The sequence below is a fragment of the Equus caballus genome, chromosome 9, assembly GCF_041296265.1.
Source record: "Equus caballus isolate H_3958 breed thoroughbred chromosome 9, TB-T2T, whole genome shotgun sequence".
Lineage (NCBI taxonomy): Eukaryota > Metazoa > Chordata > Mammalia > Perissodactyla > Equidae > Equus > Equus caballus.
Window position 1 is genome coordinate 5746852 of NC_091692.1, and position 24429 is coordinate 5771280.

At 36.1% G+C, this 24429-nt stretch overlaps 1 long non-coding RNA gene across 3 annotated transcripts in view; it reads left to right on the plus strand.

The window, feature by feature from the left end:
• LOC138915359 (uncharacterized) overlaps nt 1-24429 on the plus strand; it is a 426364-nt gene that overhangs the window by 322161 nt on the left and 79774 nt on the right. The gene's annotated exons all lie outside the window — the stretch shown is intronic.

The window sequence follows — 24429 nt, forward strand, 5'->3', positions numbered from 1 at the left end:
CCTTTGGCAATGTCGTGTGAACTTAATCACTAATTTCAAGTTCTTCTGACCAAATAGCCAACATTTATAAAGCAGTAAAATTAAGATTCTTCTCACTCTCAGTCAGGATTCTCCATGCCCCCCAGCACAGTCAATAAGTAAAGATCAATGAGATATTTAATAGTCACAGCTGATCATTCCAATTTCATTGAAGATTTTTGAACTCTTGATTTTTCTATGGCTTAAACTCAAGACTTTGCAGCTTTTACATTACACAGAATATTCTGTTTGTGCTAAAATTAAATCTCGTCATTGAAAGTACATTTACCACTTTGAGTTTACTTTGTGCAAGGCAAAAGACAAAATGGGCATGGCTATAGCATTGTAGTTGTTATTAGCCTCTTCTGTGACATTCTTTATTAACTACAAATTTGAAGTGATATGTTAGCAATTCGAAGCTTCATAAGATTGACTGAAATGTGCTTTTGTGGCCTTTGTGTTGGAGTCCAGGCTGGGGTCACCCTTGTGCCATGCTTTTATACATCTATATTAATGATTATAGGTGATCATTCATTAGATCTAGTCCACAGAGAGAGCCCTTGTCATATAGTCTACATAACAGCAAGGATAAGGTTTTCTTGGGAAGAGTAATAACATTATATAACATCATTTTAACAATATTCACAATTTTTAAAATTTTTATGTGAAATTTTAAAAGGTCAATTTTATCAATTCACTGAGAAGTTAGCATGCTCTTTAGCTAGGTTCTGTACTGTGATTTATAGGTGGAAAATCATCTTTGATGATAAAATCACATTTTAAGCATTTTCCTCCCTAGTCTCTGACACTATACCAGTTCTTAATATAAATTCAACTCACAAACATCTCCTGAGCATCCCAATTCATATTTGTGAGACATGCTGCTGACCTGATGGACCAAGCCCTTGTTTCCCCCAGAAGGGATATTTTCTGATGTTGCAACAATGAAAATCTGGATGAAATTCTGAGATTTCAGGGAGGCATCAGAAGATAAGAATGAAGAAAGAAGTATAAAATTAAAAACACCTTATTTTTCATGACTGGAAAAATCATTATCCTAATCCTTGAGTATATCTTCTATGTCCTTCTCTTGCATGTCCCTATATTGTTGCTATGCTGTCTGCCTCAGTGCAACCAGAGCCACCAAATGTGCTGCCTTCACGCTAGTGAAACCTCTTGCTGATGCTCAGGGTGCACTGCCAAAGAGGAGGGGCATGTGTGATTTGTCAGAGCCGGTCACCAGGGGTGGAGAGTTGGAGAAGGGCATCGAAAGGATGTGACCACCAGTTGAAACTCTCACCAGAGCAGGGCAATCAGAGGCTCCTCACTCCTCCCGTCCTTGGAATGTAGATTCCACCCACTGTTCCTGCACTAGGATCCACTTCAAGCACACAGCCTGGAGAGAGTAATGTGTTGCTGAGACCATCTGGATGGTTACATGACTGAATCCCATTAAGGCCTCTATATAAACTCTTAAGAATTTGGCAGATGTGTGTGCAGATCTACTCATGTTGTGGCCAGCCAAGGCAAGCCTTGTATGTAAGTTGCCTTGCTTATTAAAACTGCTGCCTAGCCCCCCACTCCCACAAAAATTGTAGTATTTTTAGATTGCATTGGTGGGTTTTTCCCTAAGCAACTACAAATAAGCTAGAAGTAACGTGAAATTGCTCAGGTATCTGTCCCCTTGAGAAAGACTGCATTCCTAATTGCAGCCAACCGTGTTACACTTACACATCATATATAAAGTAGTATTTAAAAATTCAGACTGAATTGGCTTTAAATGTAGGCATCCCTCTAAATGCAAATTTACTTTTTACACTTAACCTTTAAGCGTAAGCCTTTTTACACTAAGCCTTAGTTTCTTTACTTGTAAAATGTTCTACAGTTGCTGTATCATAAAAAATCTAAAAAACCTGCCACAGTACCTGCACCTGGTAAGCATATTGGCTATTTTATCATAATTCTTATTATGGCTGATTTTATTAGTAGGAATGAAGAAATATTTATATAGTTCAATGGAAAATTAATTCATATATTTATGGCAGGGTGTCGAGCATCTATCTAGCTCTAGAGTCCCCTATATAGCTCTCATCATATTCAACTGATCCTATATAAATAACCCCAATCAGCATTTCTACTTATGGTTTCCCACTTAAAAACTTTTGTAAAAATATATTAATAATTATGAACATTTGTGGGAGTTTTATTTCTATTTTTATGTTGGATAAAAAATAGAACCATTCTCTGGATATTACACAACAACCTGCCGTTTTCACTTACCATGAACATCTTCCCAGTTCAATACATATTTGTTGCTATTGGTTTTTTGTTTTTATTTATTTATTTTTATTGCAATAACATTGGTTTATAACATATAAATTTCAGGTGTACATGGTTATATATTTCAATGTCTGGGTAGATTACATCATGTTCACCATCCAAAGAATAATTACAATCTCATCACCACATATACGTGTCTAATCACCTCTTCTGGCCTCCTCCCTCCTCACTTCCCCTCTGGTAACCACCAATCCAATTTCTGTTTCTCTGTGTTTGTTTATTGTTTTTATTGTCTACTTATGAGTGAGATCATATGGTATTTGACTTTCTCCCTGTGACTTATTTCTCTTAACATAATACCCTCAAGCTTTATCCATGTTGTCACAAATGGTCAGATTTCATCATTTTTTATGGCTGAGTAGTATTCCATTCTGGATACATACCAAGAATGGAATACTATTCAGCTATAAGAAAAGTTGCTATTGTTGATCACACCACTAGCTATTCAATCACCAAAGCAAAAAAACTAAAAAAATTATTCTTTGTCTCTTTCCCTCTACCTCTATGTTTGACTTGAGCACCAGATTTTAATTCCTAAATATTTATCACATCAAATATTTTATGTTCTTATTATGACCACTTTATTTCACTGCTTCAAATTTCTTTTCATAACCATTACATTCTCTCCTTAATTGGACTCCTTCCATGAAGGCATTTATACCAAATAAAAATACTCAACCATATTCTTACTAGATTGTATCTCTGATTTTACTACCCCTCGGCCTAAACTTTTTTCAAATTCTCTTCTGAGAAGATAAAGTCTAAGCTCTTTATATGTCATTTAAGGCCTTTCACAATGCAATTCCTATATATTTCTCCAACTCATCTACCACACTTCCTACCATATACTTTATCCTCAAGCAAACTATGCTGCTTATAAATTTTCCTACATCTACCCTGCCCTTGTATATCTTCAGTTTATCCTGTTTACATGAAATTCCGATTCCCTAAGTTCATCATTGGCTAACTCAATTGAAGCATCATTCAGTTGAAGCAACACCACAATTTCCCATAGCAGTCTCCCTCAGTATGGCTTAGATGGCATTCTTCTGAGTCCTGTGACACTCTTTGTATAATTCCACCATTTTCCATATCACATTAAATTACAATTTTCTACTCATAGGTCTAATTATGAACATTTGGAATTTGGGAAAATTTTCTTATTTTAATTGTATTCATTGTGTGTTTCTAGTACATACATAGGTGGCAAAAGTTTTTAAGTCAAAATGGTGGATTTGAGACGTCAAATGAACACAACTTGGTTGCTTTTTAGGTCTTAGGAATTGAGAAAAAGAGTAGGAGAGACAGAAAACTTCAATGTTTCTGATTTTGGTAACCAGAACATGATATTACTATATTCTTAGTTAAGGAATACAGAATGAAGATGAAATCTAGGTAACAATATGAAAAATTCAGTTTGATAAGAGATATCCACACTAGACCCAAATGGAGATGTGCAATAAGAAGCGAGATATAGAGGCCTAAACATCAAAGAAAATAAAGAGAAAGATGGTCTAGAAATTTCACTGTAAAGTTGAAATTAGAAGCCTCCTAGAAAGAGTTGTAGGATGAGAAGAAGGCTTTTCATTGTGCAATCCTAACTGTGTCTCAGACAGGACCACCACCATTTAAAGGATGTATTGGTGACTAGAAGTTTAAGTAAGAACTCAATGTAAACAACACAAAAGTAGGATTAAGTTATCGGCAGTCAAAAATCAATTGCCTATAGTAGGCAGTCTTAGAAAGTGAGACTCATGTAAGAATTCTGGTAATATAATGTCATCATATTTTGTTTGTTCTGCAGCTGACAATCTCTCAGTGTTAGGAGGACACAAAGGATTGGATTACAGAAAATAGAATATCTTATATCAAGGAGACAGCAACTCTTCAGCCCTATTTGATGATTTCCATAAGGAAATCTAGAATCTTTGCTGCCCAACATTCTCACTTTTCAAGAGAAGCTGGGAATCCAGATTTTTATGATAATTATTTATAAATATTAAACAGTGCACGAGACAAAGAAAAGACATCTCCAGTCTAGGTTCAGGATGCTGACCACAATTTTGGAACCTCTGTACTACTTGGAAAAAGTCTGTGTTAAAGATGGTATAGAAATATCTGATTTAAATAAATGAAGATCCAAATATAGGCAATGATTTTAATATATGTGTGAAACACTGAAATTTATGTAACAGCAATGTAGCTGAAAGACGGCCACATTGGGTTTCAGAAAACCTGTTCTTTCATCCTGATTATATTACTTAATAAGTATATATGAACATCATTAACTCATCATCTATTTGATGAGAATAAAATGAGAAACAGCAAATGCTTGGGAAGACATAAGATATTAAAAAATTGATAGCATTATAATTAAATTTATTAGTAATAATGGTTAACTTGAAATCAATAATTTCAATGTGGTTCTTTGTAATTCATGTCAATGTAAACATATAATATATACGATATACATTTTCATACTGTATACTGAGGTATATGGTAAAACTTCATCTCCTCCTACCCTCTTATATAAGCAGCAACCCCAATATGACGCTTATCACTCCACCTCGCCACTTGAAGATAGTAGACAATATTGGGGGGGAGTGGTTATGACAGGTAATTTGTATTAAATACTCTCCTAGATATAGTAATTTATATTAATACACTTAACTCTGCATGATAAGTCACAGGTACCATTAATCAGTTAGAGAAATAAAGATGACCCACATTTGATAATTTCTAGTAGACATTTAGAAGTACGATACATTCCTTGAACTATAGTCACCTACCAACCAAAATCTCCAAATCATAGAAGAATGATTTCTATATGACCTCAATGTTGTGTTTAGTAAGCTAGAACTAGATGGGAAATATTCTCAAGCTTTAGAAGAATTAGAAAGAAAACTTCAAAGAGAAAATGTAGTCATCTGAAAAAGTGTGATAAAGTATGCTCATTGGAATTGAAATGGTCCTTGGTTAAAAAGTTTAAGAAAGTAAATTAAAATGCCAAGCACAAGGGATAACTTTAGCCATAAAGAATATGTTTCACTCTCGCTCCACTGTAAAAGGAAAAGAGTTCAGTCCAATTAAATATTCATGAAACAAAAGATCAAGGCTTTAAGTATTAGATCAAGTTCAAGACTGGGCATGAACTAATGATCCAATAGTTTATATGAATATTAAACATTTAGTAGAGGAATAACTCACAACTACATTTTGGAATGGATTCCATTTTAGTTTAATTGATAGTTAATTTTACCAATTCTGGGTAAGAAATTGATTGACATTTAACATAATAATATCCAAGACCATACATTGAGGATTAGTCAGTTGATGAGTTGCCCCAAGTTTCAGTAGTAATAGATGCACTGAGTAATTGTTTTCATTGTATTGTAGTAATAGCTGCTGTTCTTTCCCCAAATCTTTTGACTTCTCGCACATAGGAAAATTAAATATGAGCTGATAGGCAAAGATAATGTACCAATTTAATTACTATACTTTGCCCCAAAACTTGCTGCAAACTTAGTTTAAAGGGGTATTTCTGTGTCTTGTTTTTAGCATTAGTTGGTAGTGAGGCACAGGCTGCATTAATCATTTGAAATGAAACCTCCCTAGAAACAGGTGTAAGTGATTTCGTTTCTGAAGACTGATGGACTAGAAATACAGCCAAGGAAGCTTTGCCCAATTTGACATCCTTCTTTTAAAGATCCAGGAGAAAGTGAGGTTAATCCAGCCACAGTCAGAATGCCTCCTCTGAGTGTGTATAAACCAGTGAAATGTGCAGGAGGCCTGGGAAGCAGCGGCGAGGTCCAGCGAAAATAATCATCACTCTTCACGCCGAGAGGCAACAAGCACTGCAGGTGAGATAAAGTTCCAGACTTTAAATCCGTCCTCAGTGCAGCAGGCCTGCGGCCACACTTCCCCAGAGAAGGCGCCTTGTCCATCACTACAATCAGCTCCACCAAAGCATTTTATCCATTTATTTATTTTCAAGTTGTCAACGACGTTTTTGAAAGCAAAGGCAGACAAAGCTTCTTCTATACAGCCTGAGGGATCTGTATTCCTTTTAACCAAAATGGCCTGCAGACATTTTTGCAAAACTAATAAAAAAGCTCTAAGTACCAGCATGTGGGCTGAACCAAAATAAGGCACAAGTGTACATACCAGTGTAGTACGATGAAATGTGAAATTTAGAAAAGAAAAAAACTAACGGGAGTAGAGAGGCTAGATAGAATATAGTAACGTATTATTGCACAAATTCATTCCCATTGGCCCAACCTAGTGCTTAGTCATGATATCAGAAACTTTTATGTAATAACAAAATGGTATTTGAAATTAAACCTTGCACTTTCACTAACAAAGAACCAAGTCACTGAGATAAGAATTCATATATTCTCCTCAAAGCTCTCATATATCGTATTTTATATAAACACCTGCATGAGTTTAAATTTCATACTATGAATATCTAGAGTTCATGAGTTTCAATGTGCTCTTTTCTTTACACACAGTATACTTCACAGTCATTGCCATATAACGGGTGTTCAATAAATGTTTGTTGAATGTTTTAATGAATAAAATTCTTTTAGATCAAAGAGTCTTAACTTGTAGTCAATAGAGGATATTTAACAGACCCATGAGCCCCTAAAATTGTACACAAAGTGCTTGTGTTAATGTACAAAAGTTCATTTTACTCCTGTGGAGAAAATCTATATATTTCACCATATTTCCAAAGAGTATCATGATTTCCCTTCTGTAAATGATTAAGTCTCTTTTCTTTAAAGAATGTAAAGATATTTTACATACAAGGCAGTATGGTATAATAGAAAGGTCTAGGACTTACCAAAAACTCTCAGAAAACCTCATAATTGACAGTGATTTGTTAAAAATATTTCTGTTAAATTAAGAAAGATAAGAATGTTGGGGCTGGCCCCATGGCCGAGTGGTTAAGTTCGTGCGCTCCGCTGCAGGCGGCCCAGTGTTTCGTTGGTTTGAATCCTGGGCACGGACATGGCACTGCTCATCAAACCACGCTGAGGCGGCGTCCCACATGCCACAACTAGAAGGACCCACAACGAAGACTATACAACTAGGTACCAGGGGGCTTTGGGGAGAAAAAGGAAAAAAATAAAATCTTAAAAAAAAAAAGGAAAGATAAGGATGTTGATTAGGACCATTCTTTTTAACATTGTAATGAAGTTTTATCCAATGTGTAATAAAAAAAAATTTTAACAGTAATAATAGGTGTAAAGGTCAGAAAGAATTGCAGAGTGTTATTATGTATAGAAGATATGATCATCTATTTAACAAACATGGGATAATGTGTAGGTGATAATTAGAACTAACATAAGAATTCAACAAGATTGCCAGACAACAAAATCAATATTTTAAAACAATGCAAGTTTCAACAAATTAGGGGGGAAAAAGTAAAAAACACACAATTGAAAAGATTCATTTACTAAGAAGCTTACATTATAAGAACCTTCAAATATATCTAGCATTGAATGTGCCTTTGATAGAAAAACATAAAACTATATTAAAGAACATAAATATTGAATAAATAGAAATTTCATAAAATAAGTACTAAATAAATTAAAAGACAGAAAGTTCACCTAGTTTCTTTTAACAAGGAACAAAACCACAAACCCTAAAAGAAAATAAAATTTTTCTTTTATTATGATAATAATTTTAAAATTTCTCATTATATTGAAATTAATGATTCATTTAACAAATGACTCCATAAAAGACAGTCTACCCGAAGGAATCAGATATTTTCAATGTATATAACTAGTAAAGATATAGTATTCAGAATATGTTCAAAATATCTGGAAATCAATAATAATTTTAAAAAATATGTACGAACTCAATATACAGTAATATTGGGAATAGACATAGAAGTCAGAGTAGAAGTCATTAGGATTATTATTATTAGCATTAGCATCATCATTACGATGGTTATTTAATCTGGACTTTATTGGAACAATCTTCTCTTCTAGTTCTTTCCTTTTCCAGATCAAGATATAATAGTCCTAAGAGGTCTCACCCAAAATCACAAGGATTGCCAAAACTTCCTTTTCTTTAATCCCAAATCTAAATTTCAATCTATTATCACAACACTTAATCCATTGACTCCAATTATTAGATCAATAAGTGCTTTTCTATGCACATAATAATTACGATTTGACCATATGGTGAATAAGGGAAAACAAATACTCGTAGCAAATTATAAGGGAACTCAGTATAAATAGAGTTAGGTCAGCCTGAGAATTGCAGAGTGAGACATGGCCAGTCATTACAGCAACGGCAAAGCAAACTACAAACTAGAACCGTAGGACAAACTTTGTCCTCACAATTGGAATCAAACTCAGTTGATTTTGCAGTTGATATCCATAAATAACACAGATTTAAAAATTACGTAGTGGGCATTTTCATCATATTTTCTAGCAATAAGATTAATGATGTTACATCATAACCTCTGAAAATATTTGGATTTCAAAGCATAAATATGATACATAAACAATGCATTTTCATTTAGATGTCATGACCCCAATTCAAAGTGTTATACAAGGTATTGGTTCTGTCAGTTAAGGACTTTTTGAGGCTGTTATAAGGTCCAAAAATTAACAATTTTTGTATATTTCTAATTGTTTGAATATTTTAACCTTATAACATGACCTTCCTTATGTCTAGTAATGATTTTTGCTTTAAATCTATTTGTGTCATATTAACATAGTCACACTGGATAGTGTGGTATTATTTTTTAGCTTTTTACTTTGAATTCTCTGATTTCCAATATTTTAGAAGTGATCTTTAAAATATAATAAAATTGGAACTCATGTTTTTATGCAGCCTGATTTTTTTAATTCTCACATGGAACATTTATTCCATTCACATTTAATTTCAGATATATCTGGGTCTATATCTACCACCTTATTTCACACTTCCAATTTCTTTCTTCTGTTCTGTGTTTTCTTGTCTCCATTATTGCCTCCTGGTTGTTGTTCTTTTTGTTTGAGTGGGTATTTTTTCTTATATTCTATTCTTTTTAACTTTACTACATTGGACTGTATGCTCTCTAGTCTAGTCTCTTAAGGTTAGTCTAGAAATTACAACACACAGAAATAATTTATCAATGTTGAAAATTAACACATTTATTCTCCCCTCTGATCATAGAAGGACCTCAGTTACTACTCTTCCTCCTTGTATGTTATTGTTTTGTTTGTTTTAATTCTATCTTGGCCTTTTAACCTCACAAAACAATATTGTTTTTAAAAGACTAAAGATCACTTAGATTTACTACATATTTACCACTTATTTTATTATTCATTCCTTCTCACAATCTCCAGTGTTTTCCTTGGTATTGCTTCTGCCAGGATACATCTTTTAGATTTCCCTTTAATGAGGATCTACAGGTGGGAACATTTTTGCTGATTCTGTCTCTTTTAAGATGTCTTGTTCTTTTACCCTAATTCTAGACATTCTCTTTCACCAAGTAGAGAATTCTAGGTTGACACACTTTCTCTCTGCACGTTGAAGATCTCACCTTTCTTTGGTTCCTACCATTTCTTTTGTTGATACTGAGAAGTAAGCTGTTGGTCTCACTGTTGCTCCTGGAATATGTAGATTGGTGTCTTTATTTGCAGAAATACTCCAAGCATAATTTACTCCAATATACTTATTTTCCATTTTTCTCTTACTTCTCCTTCTGGAACACCAATTAGACATATGTTGGACATTCTTATGTTAATACTCTATGGCTTTTTATCTCTTTTTATGGTTTCCTTCTCTTATTACCTCTACTTTATATTCCAGATAATTTCTTCTATTCAACCTTATAGTTCACTAATTTTCCTATTATTTTATCTAATTAGCTAGTAAATGCATCCATTAAGTCAGTAAATTTTCTTTTTAAGTTGTTTTATCTTTTATTTATTAGATATTCTTTTTTGTTATTTTTCAAATCTGTTTGGTCCTTTTTTGTAGTTTCCTTTACTCTGAAGATCTTTTTAAGCTTATCTTCCTGCAAACATACTAAGTATTATAATGTAACAATATGTGCCCCTTAGCTCCAATGTTTGAAGTTTTTGCAGGTCATTTCCTCCTTCTAGAGTTTTTGTTTTGTTTTTTGATTCTTGTTCATGGTCAGCTATTCTCTTTCTTTGGCCCATTATTTGTGGGAATCTTTGAGCTCTAGAACTAATGGGCCTCCTTCTAGAGAGCACAGGCACTTGCTTCCTCAAGGTGCCTCAGAACACTCCCACTTTAAGTGAAACTTAACACCTCAAAGTGTTTTGGGCAGCTGGGTGATGTGATTTGTCCTACAAATCATCATCGGAAAGCTTGTGGTTAATGTCTCATAGGATTTTTTCCCTTTTCTCTAAGAGAAAAGGCAACTTTCCTTGTAGCACTTGGGGATGGCTGGTTCCCTCCTGGTTCACACACACTGAGAAGTTATACTTCTTCCAGCTCTGTGGTTGCTACCCAAGAATTCCCGCTTCCAGCAGACCTAAACCAGCTTTTCCTCCTCCCTCTTCTCCCCTTTCCTTACTATACACTAAAAACTTAAACTCAGATTCTCCAGGTTTGGCAAAACCCCATAGGGTAAAATTAATTTCTTTGCTTATTACAACATTCTGGGTTCCCGGTTTCATTAAATTTTTGTCTGATAATGTCTTAGTCGCCTGTAAACTTCTTAGTGTTTTTAAAATGATTGAAAGATATATAGATACCCATAATTTTAAACCTTTCAGCAGGAAGGCATCAAGTCCCTAAGCAACAGCAATGACTAGAGCTGTTAGGTCCGCTTGCCACAGTTGCATAGAATGCATTGGGAAGGCAACAACAAGCCCGAATGGATCCGAACCATTAAAGCAACATTAGCTTCACATCCACACTGGTTACACTCGCTCTCTCAAGTCCCATGGAGTATAATGCAGAGGCAGGCCAAAGTGGACCACATACACATGCATCTTTGTCATTGCTAAGGAAACTCAATATTGGGAAATTCTTGATCTTTTAAAGATTCTAAAACCTGCCTAACCTTTGCCCACAGAGAATCATTATCTGCATATTCCTGGTCAGACAAAAAAAATCTACTATCAGTGCCCTTAATTCAGAAGACATGCAGGTAAAACAATTATCTCACAACAGAAGGTAAGTCCCAAGATCTAGCCAGCCAGATTGATGAGAACAGAAAACATCTTTCTAAAATGTCATATATGCCATATACACATATATGTGTTTTAAAACAAAACGCAATAAGAAACACTTTTATCCACCATCAGTCCAGAATTCTGAATGAAAAAAAAAATATGTTCTGATAGAAAAGAGAGTAACTTCTTTGAAGTCAGCAAGAATCCTTTCAATCATTCACAAAGTTAAAAATCATTTGTTGAGTCCCTACACTGTGCAGAGTCTGGTGATAAAATAATTAGAAAAGGATTTATTATCAACTAATCAAAAAATATATAAATGAGCAATTAATTACAACAAAGGGAAGGAATGTGGTTCTTCAGAAGTACAATAAAAAATTAATAAAACCTGACCTACATTGGGGGAGTGATGAGGTCATAGGAAGATGGCTCTGGGGAAATGATGCTTCTGTTGAGAGCTGTAGGTGAAGTAGGAGATAAATGGCTTCAGTTCATCACGTATCTTTCTGGAAATATGCAACTTAGCACAACATTTTTAAATGGAAGTTTCGAAGTGGGAATGATGACAGTTCTATTAACACATCCTCACTTTTTGGAAGTTAATATTTTGATAACTTAGAATATTGTCCGTGACACCATTGGTCCTGGGCTCTTCACACTCACTAATCTTTCTGGTTATTCTCCCTGGATCATTCTCACACATGCAATGAGATCAACTTGCATTGAGCGGCATCTCCTCTTCAGACCAATGGGATAACAGCCATACTTAACATTTGATGCTATGATCTATTCTGCAAGGCTTAATTGTATTTGATTTATTCTAATTTAATTAATAATTTCATGAAAAATATTCAGTGCACTGTGCTGATTTAATGGATAAAACAACTTATGGGGGCTAGCCCAGTGGCATAGTGGTTAAGTTTACGTGCTCTGCTTTGGCAGTCTGGGGTTCATGGGTTCGGATTCAGGACACGGACCTACACACCACTCATTAAACCACGCCGTGGCCACGTTCCATATACAAAATGGAGCAAGACGGACACAGATGTTAGCTCAGTGACAATCTTCCTCAAGCAAAAAGAGGAAGATTGGAAACAGATGTTAGCTCAGTGACAATCTTCCTCATCAAAAATAATAATAGGGGCCAGGCTGGTGGCACAGAGGTTAAGTTCACACATTCTGCTTTGGCGGGTCTGCACTGCTTATCAAGCCATGCTATGGCAGGCGTCCCACATATAAAGTAGAGGAAGATGGGCCTGGATGTTAGCTCAGGGTCAGTCTTCCTCAGCAAAAAGAGGAGGATTGGCAGCAGATGTTAGCTCAGGGCTAATCTTCCTCAAATAAATAAATTAATTAAATAAATAAATAAATAATAACAACTTATGTATGGTCCACAATTAAAAAGTAAAGTGAAAGGGGCTAGCCCAGTGGCATAGTGGTTAAGTTCGCTTCGCATACTCTGCTTCTGTGGCCCAGGGTTCATGGGTTCGGATCCAGGGTATGGACCTCCACATCACTCATCCAGCCATGCTGTGGCAGCATCCTATATAGAAAAAATTAGAGGAAGATTGGCACAGATGTTAGCTCAGGGCCAATCTTCCTCACCAAAAAAATAAAAGAATTTTAAAAAAGCAAAGTGAAATAATAATCCAATACCCAAGACAAATGCCATGCAGTATCTAAAAGGAAAAATATAAGTACCCCAGAGTTTGAAAAATCCTGATGCATGCCTTGAAAGCAAATCTCGTGGGTGTATATGTGTGTGTGTTCCAAAACAAACTAATGTTCTTTAATAGCTGTATTTTCCTTTTGTTAGTTTCTTTAAAAACAATCCACTTGGCTAACTCAAGCAGGTAGGTTGAGCCAAAAAATGACCTCAAAATCTTAAAAATATGTAGTCCAAGTTATTTAAAGACTTCTGTACAGAGAAAAATAAGGGAAGGTTTTTAGTGTACCCCAAAATAATTAATTCACATATACAGAGATAACTGAAAACACTTGTGGTGGTTTTTTTTTTCATGTTTTAAACTTTTAATCATTACCTCTTTTAACCCTTATAAGGTACATGTGCCTGATGTCCATATGATTTGGAAATACTGATTTGGGGCCTCTGTGGAGACAATTTGAGTCTAACAGAGTAAGACAATCACTTGAATTGCTGTAAGGAGTGATGGCTCTGTCCAAGATTTTTCCCTGTTTCAACCCAATAAAAATCTGGGTGCATTATATAATTTTTAGTGTCTTAAGGGCCATGCATGTCATGAATCAGTGAAGAAGCCTGACAGATTTTATGACTATCCCCCTGCAAGTGTTCTGCAGGCCATACTTTCTCCTTTATATTCCAAAGAGAAAACGAGAACCAGGGAGCAATTCTACACATTTGATCTTGCTAACCTAATGCCAAAACAAGTAGGCAGTTAAATTAACAGCTACGCAGGGGAATGAAGAGTGAGAGGAAGAATCCATCTCTGTCTCATAATTGAATGTCATATAGAAAGGACATCCTGATGTTTGTCTCGCCTTATCATACTTCAACCAGTTTCTTATTTACATTCACATTTTATACTTTGCTATGTACTTGTAAGGCTCAGAGTGGCTTTCAGAAATACAAGTAGCACACAGTAACAAATGAACTTAAAAGAGTTGAAAATTTGAGGCAAAGAAAAATACAGTTGTGCAAGTAGGATTGAAAACAAATGTTAACTATGAGATTTCAAAGAGAGGACTCTGTGTTATATACTAAACAATACCAACAACTTAAAATAAGTACAACAATGACCGTCACAGAGAAGTTGCTTCTAATATCTCTAGTATAAGATGAGGGCAATTTAGCAAACAATTCAATAACAGGCAGTTGGGTAAGAGACCAGTGAGATCCAGATGTACGCAACTCTCTGAAGCTCTTGATGGGCACTTAGAATGTCTAGAGAAATAGGTGGATCAGCTATACTTAAGCAAATCAAGTTGTTTACAAAGTGATTTTTATAGCTTTTGAGCAGCTCTCAGGTCCAGATTTTACTCCCTGGTAAGCATCCTAAATACAATTATACTTCATATTCTGTACACTGCCATGTGCATTAACAATCTGAGAAGATATATGTTTCCTTGGGGAAACTGAGAAGTTTAACAAGTGCACGTTACTTCCAGAGTACCCTCAGAAAATGTTTCTTTCTACTCTAGCTCTGACAAATAAACTCATCAACACAACAGTCACTTCTGCCCATTCTATTGGCCAAAGCAAGTCACGTGGCTGAACTCAAAATCAAAGAGGAGGACATACAGTGACCCCATGAAGATGAGAGGAAGAGAGTAAATATGATTTAACAATAAGCTAATCAAACGCAGTTAAATATACAAACATACTGCAACAGCTTCTGTCAACAATTTGTAGAATGTAAGTTTGGGGTTCTACTGTTGAGAGTCCTAAAGCTCCACGTAACAATGAAGGAAGCACACAGAACTTCTCATCCAAATTCCTTCCAGGAAGTTAGAGACCTAAAGCTCTTCTATACAGAGAGCGCTCACTACAGACAGAACACATCTATCTGACTTTGTTCCTCTAGGCAGTAGACTACATTATCTTGACCTTTGTGCTTCTGTAAAAGTAAGACATCCATATCTATACTTTACGTAGATAAATGCAATTAATTAATAAAGTAAGAATAAACTATTGAGATTAATGTTTTTAGGATGGGGTCATGCTTGGGTAAATTTCTAAACGTAGAAACTACAAATGGTGACACATACTGACTTAGGCTACATTTTATCGTGAAATATGTATGGAAATATATGTCAATAATATCAATAAAGAATGAAATCTATAATGCACTGAATTAGGAAAATATTCACTGTCCCAACAATTCTAGTTCTAGGAACATATCCTTCATATAGACATACAGGTTGTAGCTAGTATCACAAAAATACTTTGTAACAAACCATTCTAAAATTCAGACACTTGGACCAACAGTAATTTACTCTCATCTTTCTGTTGGTTGGCTGAGAGAAAACTACTCTAGGCTGAGTTTTTCTGGGCAGCTCTACTGCTGGGGACCAGGCTTACTCATGCATCTGAGGGTCTTTTTGTCTGATCTGGGCTGGAGTTAGCTAGACAGGTTTGGCTCTGCTCCACAGGTCTCATCCTTTTCCTGGATCCAGCATGCTTATCTGGGCATAGTCCTCTCAGGTTGAGAGCAGAAGCTCCAGAGAACAAGCAGAAACACGAGGGGCTTCTTAGAGGCTGGGCTGGGAAGTAACACACAGTCCCTTCTACCCATTCTATTGCTCAAAGCGAGTCAACAGGGCTGGACCCGAAATCAAAAAGTAGGAAATATGGTGACCCCTTGAAGATGAGAGGAAGAGGGTAAATATGTTTTAGCAATAAGCTAATCAAATACAGTTAAATATACAAGCATACTGCAATAGTTTCTGTTAACAAATGCTTAAGATGTCCATCAGTAGAGAAGTGTTTTCATATAATGAGAAAACTATATAACCATTAGAAAAAGTGTTATTTCCGTAGGTTCTGATTACAAACACGTTACAAACATATCTTCAGTAGAAGAAAAGAAAAATGTGAACAGTGTTGCGAGATAAGGGTTATAGCAACAGATCTTCCATCCACTTATACCCCGGAGCTGGGGAGGGATTTCGGTGGGCAGCGCTCCTCAAAAAGAAAGAAGGCATGTAGTCCAGTCCAATCTCCTTGTAAATATGCTAAATGTTTTTTGCTAGCAGTGTATTCCTTTTCTTCAGTATGCTTTTAAACAAAATGTACCTGGTTTTCAAAGATTGCTATGGTAAGCAAACCCGTGATCTATAAATTTATTGGGCACAGCTTGCTGGAAAATGCCACAAAAGCAGTATAACTACATGAGCACATATTAGTCTTCTAGGACTCCTGTAACAAAACCCTACTGACTAGGTGGCTCAAACAACAGAAATTTATTGCCTCAGTTCTGGAGGCTGGAGGTCCATGACCAGCCAGCAAATTCGGTTCCTGGTGAGAGCTCTCTTCCTGGCTTGTAGTTGGCTGCTGTCTCCCTGGGTCCTCCCATAATCTTTCGTCACTGTGTGCACAAGGAGAGAGCTCTCTGGTGTCTGTCTTAGAAGGACATTAATCCTATTGGATCAGGGCCCACTGTTACAACCTCATTTAACCTTAATTATTTCCTCAGAGGCACCCCCCTCCAAATATAGCTATACTGGGGGTTAGGGCTCCAACACGCGAATTGGGAGGGGACACCTGGTCCATGACAGAGTACAAAATTAAGATCTTTCCTGATTTAAAGTGTTCTTCCTCTCTAAGGAAAGCGTCTGTACACTTCATCTGTTAACTGGAGTTGGAGTGTATCCAGTGAGAAAATAAACGGCTGGGGAGTCATCTCCCCATTTGAACACCTTCTTGATTCACCTACGCCTCTTGACTACTGAATAATTATTAATGAAGTGTACCCTGAGTAAGATCTTTGCTTTGTTTACCTTCGACTTAACAATCTGATCCTTTGTATTATTTCCAGGGCATACAATGTTTTAGCAAATAGAGAATTTTTAGATAAAACAGTAAATCAAATGATGAATAAGAATATAAATTACTTATCATATTTAGTCAACTGTTTAAAAATATTCAGATTTACTGATGAGTAAATTCTAACATCAAAATTCAACTTCTCAGAGAATGCTTGTGCATAGTTAAAGGGCCTGTAAGAATTAATTTTACTAATCTTAAATTAACAAAGTTAAATTTTTACCTTAACAACACAGTCTAGCACATAAAAAATTTAATAGGAAATAAAAAGTAAAACAGACATAATGAAAAAAATGAAAAATAGACTGATAGAGGATTGTAATAGTAATAATAATCTTTGTTTTCATTAGATTATACAATGAATAGTATTATGTAAGCAAAAAAAATATGACACGGTTTGAATTGTGTTTGTTATATTTATCCTCACCTACTGTGATAAATTGGCAAGTGCTAGTATCATAACCAGTGTTAATTAATAAATCATAATTCTCACTGTGCAATGCATTTCTTGACACACATACTAATTCCTAATAAAAATATAAAAAAGGTAAAATCTTTTCAAATGTGAAAGCTGGAACTTCTAATTAAAAGTTCTGCACTATGTTCCATAACGCTGAGGTCTCCAAAAGTCTCTATACGTAGGTGAGAAGCATGCACAGTTGTCACTGGTGGAAAATTCTGGTCTTTGCCGCAGGTTTGTACACACAGATCAGCAGACCAAACCGAGAACAGAAGCTTGTCTTTTCAACTGTCAAAATAGAATGAAATCCCTCCTTTCGCTTCTGATAATTGAAGCATGTGACCCTTGTTCAGTGCTACAATAAGGACCCTTTCCCTACATTTTAAATATTCACTGAAGAATTCAGTGCTGGGATATTTGTAATCCAGTCCCGGCAAAGTCTTATTGGATCATCTTAGCATACATTAATTAGTATTTTTGTCATTATACTCCAGGTTCTGTAAATAAATAAATAAAACATTTTCCCTCAGCTCCTTGGAGAGTCATCGCCTTTTTGAAATATTTTCTCAAAGCATCATTCACCGTAACTCAATGTACGTAACATAAACCCCATTTTACGGACTGCTTAGTTGACAGTTCTCTTCACACACGCTTCCTCCCATCCGTATCCTTTATACGAATATAAACTTTTTAAATCAATAGATGAGTCAACCAAAACTGTATAACTTTTTGCCTAGATCCCAAAACTAATGAACTGTGTAACTAATTAGCTCATCTTACAGGCCTATTAAGTGATCTAGAGTCCACTTTTGTTACTTTTTAAAATGTCATTAAAGTTGGGTTGTATAAGTGCTATTTGAAATCTTTTTTTAAGTGAGAACAAAATCAAGGTATAGACATAATTTTTCTTTGTTTCACATTTGAGTACAAATGTAATTTGCTCTGATACACAAGGAGACCATTTGACTTAAGGGATGAAGGGATGCAACTCAGAAACCCAGCTCTGCTCTGTGATTATCAATGGTTACAAGAAGGCGGCTCCTGGGCAAGGGTGTCAGTACATAACAAGTCTCCATCATTCCTCACAATCCAAACTAAGCCTATGATTTACTTCTCAAAACAAAGGAGTCTATATGCAAAGACACCTTTAAATCACACTAAACTGTTATATAACCAATTTCAAAGAGTATTTTCTACTCCCAGGTAGTGTCAAGAAGCAGCTCTAATCTTGGCCCTAAGCCCCTCTGAGAAGTTTTGAAGACGCTACTGCAGAGTGGCCCGACACGGCCCTCTCTCTGTCACAATGGTGACACAATGTATTCTCAGCGCCTTCGCCTCTAACTTGAGAACAATAACACCCAGTTCCCTGGCATAGCTGTTACTCTCCCTCATCCTTGCTTCTTGGATCTAAAAATACTGAGTAGCGTCTTTGCTAATAACCTTCAATTTTAGAGAGCAACCAAGTGAGCTTTTCTAAGTAAAAATTTTTGCTAATTCATTGAAATTATAATTCCACCTGTTTCAAAACGTTAATTGGGTGAGTATACGATAAATGGTCAATGAAGGAGGATCTTACATTTTAATACCAGCTATGAAATCTGGGTACCCTGCCACTGAGGTACTGAAGATCAAATTTATTCTGAGTAGGGAAAGTTCTAGAAGCAACACAATACAAAACAAAAGGAAGAACTGTTATTTATTTATTTTTGAGGAAGATTAGCCCTGAGCTAACATCTGCTGCCAATCCTCCTCTTTTTGCTGAGGAAGACTGGCCCTGAGCTAACATCCATGCCCATCTTCCTCTACTTTATATGTGGGACGCCTACCACAGCACGGCTTGCCAAGCGGTGCCAATCGGTGCCAAGTCCACACCAGGGATCCGAACCAGCAAACCCCAGGCCGCGAAGCAGAACATGCGCACTTAACCTCTGCACCACCGGCTGGGCCCTGGAAGAACTGATTGCTTTTCATTACTTTCTGGGTTTTTAAAAAATATTTTTGATATCTCTTTTTGATATTTCATGTGAAGATTATTAGTTGAGAATTTTCAGCAAAAGAAAATATTTGGACAAAATGTTTGGGAAGCCCTTCCCCTTTGATTTTAATGCCCCAAAACATCCAGTCTGCATAATGAAGAATGTTTTAGCCACTGAGCAAAGAAGGGGAAAAAGGCAGCAGGAGTCAGGAGGAGCAGAGCAATACGAATGGAATAAAAACAGACGGTGCCTTGAAGAAATGTTTTGGATTTGAAGAAGGGAAATATTAACTTACATAGCAGATTTCAATCCATTTCTTATATAAGTAAAGGATTTTTAAGAAGAGATACAATTTATCTAGGTAATTTCATCTAGCTTTACCTATCTTTCAAAATTCCAATAAAATATCAAAACAATTGAAAGAAAAAGCATCCACGTCAACATTACATGCGGACTTGATACAAATATTTCTTAGCAATATATTCCTAATTAACAAACTTATACTTATCTAATACTATTTGAGCATCATTAAATTAAATATATATATTGAACATTTAAAGAATTTGCCCTTTGAGATATAAATAATATCTACAGTAATATTGACCTCATATGTACCTCACCTCGGTATATATTTATATTTCAAAGGGGAAAGTTTAGAAACAGGAATTAAGGAATTATTACAAGTGAAAAAAACATGAAGGGGAAATAAGATCTTTAAAGGATCATTTACAGGCCTAAGAGCCTACCAAATTGAAAGCACCCATGACCTTGACAAAGCAATACTCAAATTCCAGTTGAAATAAACCACTTAAACTCATAAAATGATTTTTATTACCCTCAGAGAGAAGAAAAATCCAGTAGAGTCATCAATCGATTTTTTACATTTTTTGCATGTAGCATATGAGAAAGCTTCATAAAAATCATTTTTCTGAGTTTGTTATTTCAACAGGAAGGAATGCTTCCACAAGGCTTTTGTTATTAAGGAATGTGCTTATAGTATGATAATTTATGTCTAGTTCATTAAGCAGGTGTTCTGGGCAAGATAATATAGGGGAAATGGCAAATATGACACACTGTTTTCCATTAACCCCCCTGCCCTGACAGGCTGAAGCGCCCCTTCTGAAGATTAATCCATTTTGCTTAATGCTTAGCATTTTCAGATCCTAGCTCTGGGTGCCAGAAAGGTTTTATGTTTGAAGTACGGGAAAAGTTATGTGGCAATTTTGAGCACCTAGTCAGCTAGCCCTTATGAAAATCAATTGATAAAATCCCAAAGCATCAAAAGTAGAAAGACTATGTACAAACAGTATACACCAAACCAGGAGGCTTCACACGCTGTCGTTGGAGCAGAGGCTATAAATTCCTTCTCATCAAATTCAAGGAAAGCTTTTTTTTTTTTTTTAATATGACTGCTATTGTCATTCTTTAGAAAACTCCATAACCCCACTTACATTCATTTCAAAGACTGTTATTTAGGAAAGGCGGGGGGAGACAATGAATATGATTATTCACAATATCGAAACCAATGGTCAAAGGATCACAAATTGCCTCCCCTCCATGGCTGAATTTAGCTCACAAACTTGCTTTATCTATTTTAGACTTAAATGGATTTGCACATTGTGCTTTTAGCTACAGTTTGCCACAGTCCCCACCAATCCTGCTATAATGATTCCTAATCTCCCTTACTCATGTATTTGATCTGCTTAATCCTTACAGGCATTTGAATCCCATCTAAACATTTATCTCCCCAAGCCAGGGTCTACGAACTTTCTCCTTTGGTTTTATTTTTTCTAGGACTCAATATTGCAGAATTGAGTATTGTTCATGGTTAGGAGCACTCTGGTCTCAGATGACCTAGATTCAAATGTGAATCAACTTCTATGTAGGCTACTATTTAACCTTCCCAAACCTCACAGTCTTCATCTGGAAAATGGCAGTTGTAATAATACTACAGTAATACCTCCCTCACACGTGCCAGATCTTTCTAACCATCAGCATCGGCTGCCTGGATGCAACCCGTGCAGCTGCACAAGGACCCGTATTCAGAGGGGCGACACGCCTGCGTAAGTGCCCTATTGTCTCTGACTTCAAATTCTTAAAAATTTTTGAGCAAAGAGCCTGGCATTTCATTTTTCACTAGGCATTGAAAATTATATAGCCAGTTGTGCTAACCACGGAGACTGAACCTTTAACCACTTAGGTTTAGAGATTTCTCCATGCTACATCTTAAAATAGATCAACACGATGTCAAAATGAACGGACTTACAATGATATGTAAAGAGCCACATGCCATTTGACCCATTTTTTTGTTTTTATTGCTTCCATTGTCTCAGCTGTATTTTTTCTTATGTATATGTATTGACTCAAAATTATTGACATTTTTAGTCTTTAATATTTGGAAAGATTTAACAAACCCTCAAAACCTAACTCCTTTGGGTTGCCAGATTTAACAAATAAAATCACAAGATGCACATATATTTGAATTTCAGATAAACAATAAATAAATTTTGTATAAGTACATTCCATGTAGTATTTAGGAAACACTTATATGAAAAAAAATTTAATCTGCATCAGAAACAATAAAAAAAAGAAACGATATTGCACTACATTTAGTCAATAATTTCAGCAAAATTCTGGAATAGTTCTCCAGACTTCAAAGACAAGAAAACAGAGATGGAAATGAAGAATTGTATGAATATATATGGAGGTCAAAATAAAGAGACAAAATCATATGAATATGCATCCTTGAAAAGGTTGGTCTGTTCATTATGCCCTATAAAATATTTAAATAAATTATGAAGTAACGTTTTTCTAAAACTAGAGGGTGTACTATTGCCTCCGGGGTACACATCAGTGCTCAGGCTACTGTCTCCCTGCGTTTTAAGCAGAAGAAACAGCATAAGCTCCTAGACTGTGCAGTGGGTTGAGAGGTTCCACTCCTCCCACACACGGGATCTGTCAGGTGCTCTCTCAGAACACCCTTCTCCTGATTATGTCTTCTAACCGGCCAGCTAGCCTTTCTCCAGGAGCAAGGCATGTGTTTACTGTTTATCTCAATTACTCCACTAAATAAGAAAGGTCATATGCTCTTATTTCTTTAAAAATCTGATATTTGGTGACATTTCTCCAGACTATATAAGACTGGTGTATCAAGAAAGTGACAGAGAGCAAGGCTCCAAAGTTTGGCTTCACCTGATTGTGAACGGCCCTGATTCCACAAAGCCTGGGAGACGGCCAAGATGAAATGGCAGGTCTCCTATCTCTCAATCTGGACCTACAAAAGTAAAATGAAGCTTATAATTGCTGAAATTACTCAAAGTATTCTGCCAAATATCCCCAAGCAATCTAAATTTATCTATGAAAATGTTTTCCTATAAATTTTGGTTAATAATCTTTCTAAAAATAATATTGTATCACCTAATTTCTAGGGATCTTACACAAGTAATTCAACCGTGAGATGATTCCTCTAACCCCACTTCCCCAGAATGAAAAATAAGTTATCTTGAGCCCATGCTACAATTTGTTTAAGTCAACTGTCATTATATGAATTATCATAATCATGTAAAGTAGAAAAAAAAACAAGCCAAATTTGGAAAATAACATTAATTTCAAAACACTTCTTTTTTCCCAAAAGTAACCTGATAGGAAGAGTATATGGTGGTGGAGGTTTAGGTAGATTATCTATTTTGAAAAGTAACCATCAATCTGCAAACAAGGAAATGGCAATCATATTGGAAGTCAGTTTTAAGTAGGACTGAGCAGCTTAAACGACAGAAATTTATGTTTTCACAGTTCTGGAGGCTGGAAAGTACAAGATCAAGGCACCAGCATATGATGAGGGCTCTCTTCCTGGCTTATAGGTGACCACCTTCTAATTGCGTCCTTGCGTGGCGGAGACAGAGAGAGAGCGAGCTCTCTGGTGTCTCTTCTCATAAGGGCACTAACCCCATGCTGAGAACTGCACCCTCACAGTCTCATTTTTTTTTTTAAAAGATTTTATTTTTTCCTTTTTCTCCCCAAAGCCCCCCGGTACATAGTTGTATATTCTTCGCTGTGGGTCCTTTTAGTTGTGGCATGTGGGACGCTGCCCCAGTGTGGTCCGATGAGCAGTGCCATGTCCGCGCCCAGGATTCGAACCAACGAAACACTGGGCTGCCTGCAGCGGAGCGCACGAACCCAACCACTCGGCCACGGGGCCAGCCCCCCTCACAGTCTCATTTAAACCTCATCATCTCCCAAAGGTCCCACCTTCAAACACCGTCACACTGAGGGTCAGGACATCAACATATAAATTTTGAAGGAACACAATTCATTCCACGGCAGTGGACTTTACATTGTGAAACAGAAACTCCGTGAAAACAACAGGAAGATGCTTTGCACATTCTTACCATACAGCCCCTAATTTAAAGATGTATGGACACACAAGAAAACAGAGCAGCTCACTTTCTAAATCCCTCAAAAGCTGTTTGTGGTTATGACACAACATTATTTCTTTGACCTTTATTCCACCAAGCCAAACTATCTTTCTGCTCTCCCTAGTAATTTTCACCATCAACGTATTGTATGTAAAAATCATCAAATTCAGAAAATACCTTCCCAGCTATTTGAAGAAAGTTCCTAGTATCCTAATACATATTGAAAGGTATAGGCTTCCGGGAGGAAGATCACATAGTGGTTAAAAGCCCACATTCCAGAATCAGCCCAGCTCCACCATGTAGCTCGGTGAAAGTAACCTCGCAGTTTGCCTTCCCGTAAAAAAGGAAGTAATTGTAGTAACGTATAGGGTTGTGAGGATTTAATGAGGTAAAGTGTCCAAAGTGCTTAGGACAATGCCTAATAGGTGGTAAACAAACCTCCTGGTTCATACAGGTATTATCTGCAAAGACTGTCAAAAGTACACACGTCCAGGTCTCATCGAGGCCTACTAAAGACCAGTTAGGAATGGTTAGTAAAACCAATGTG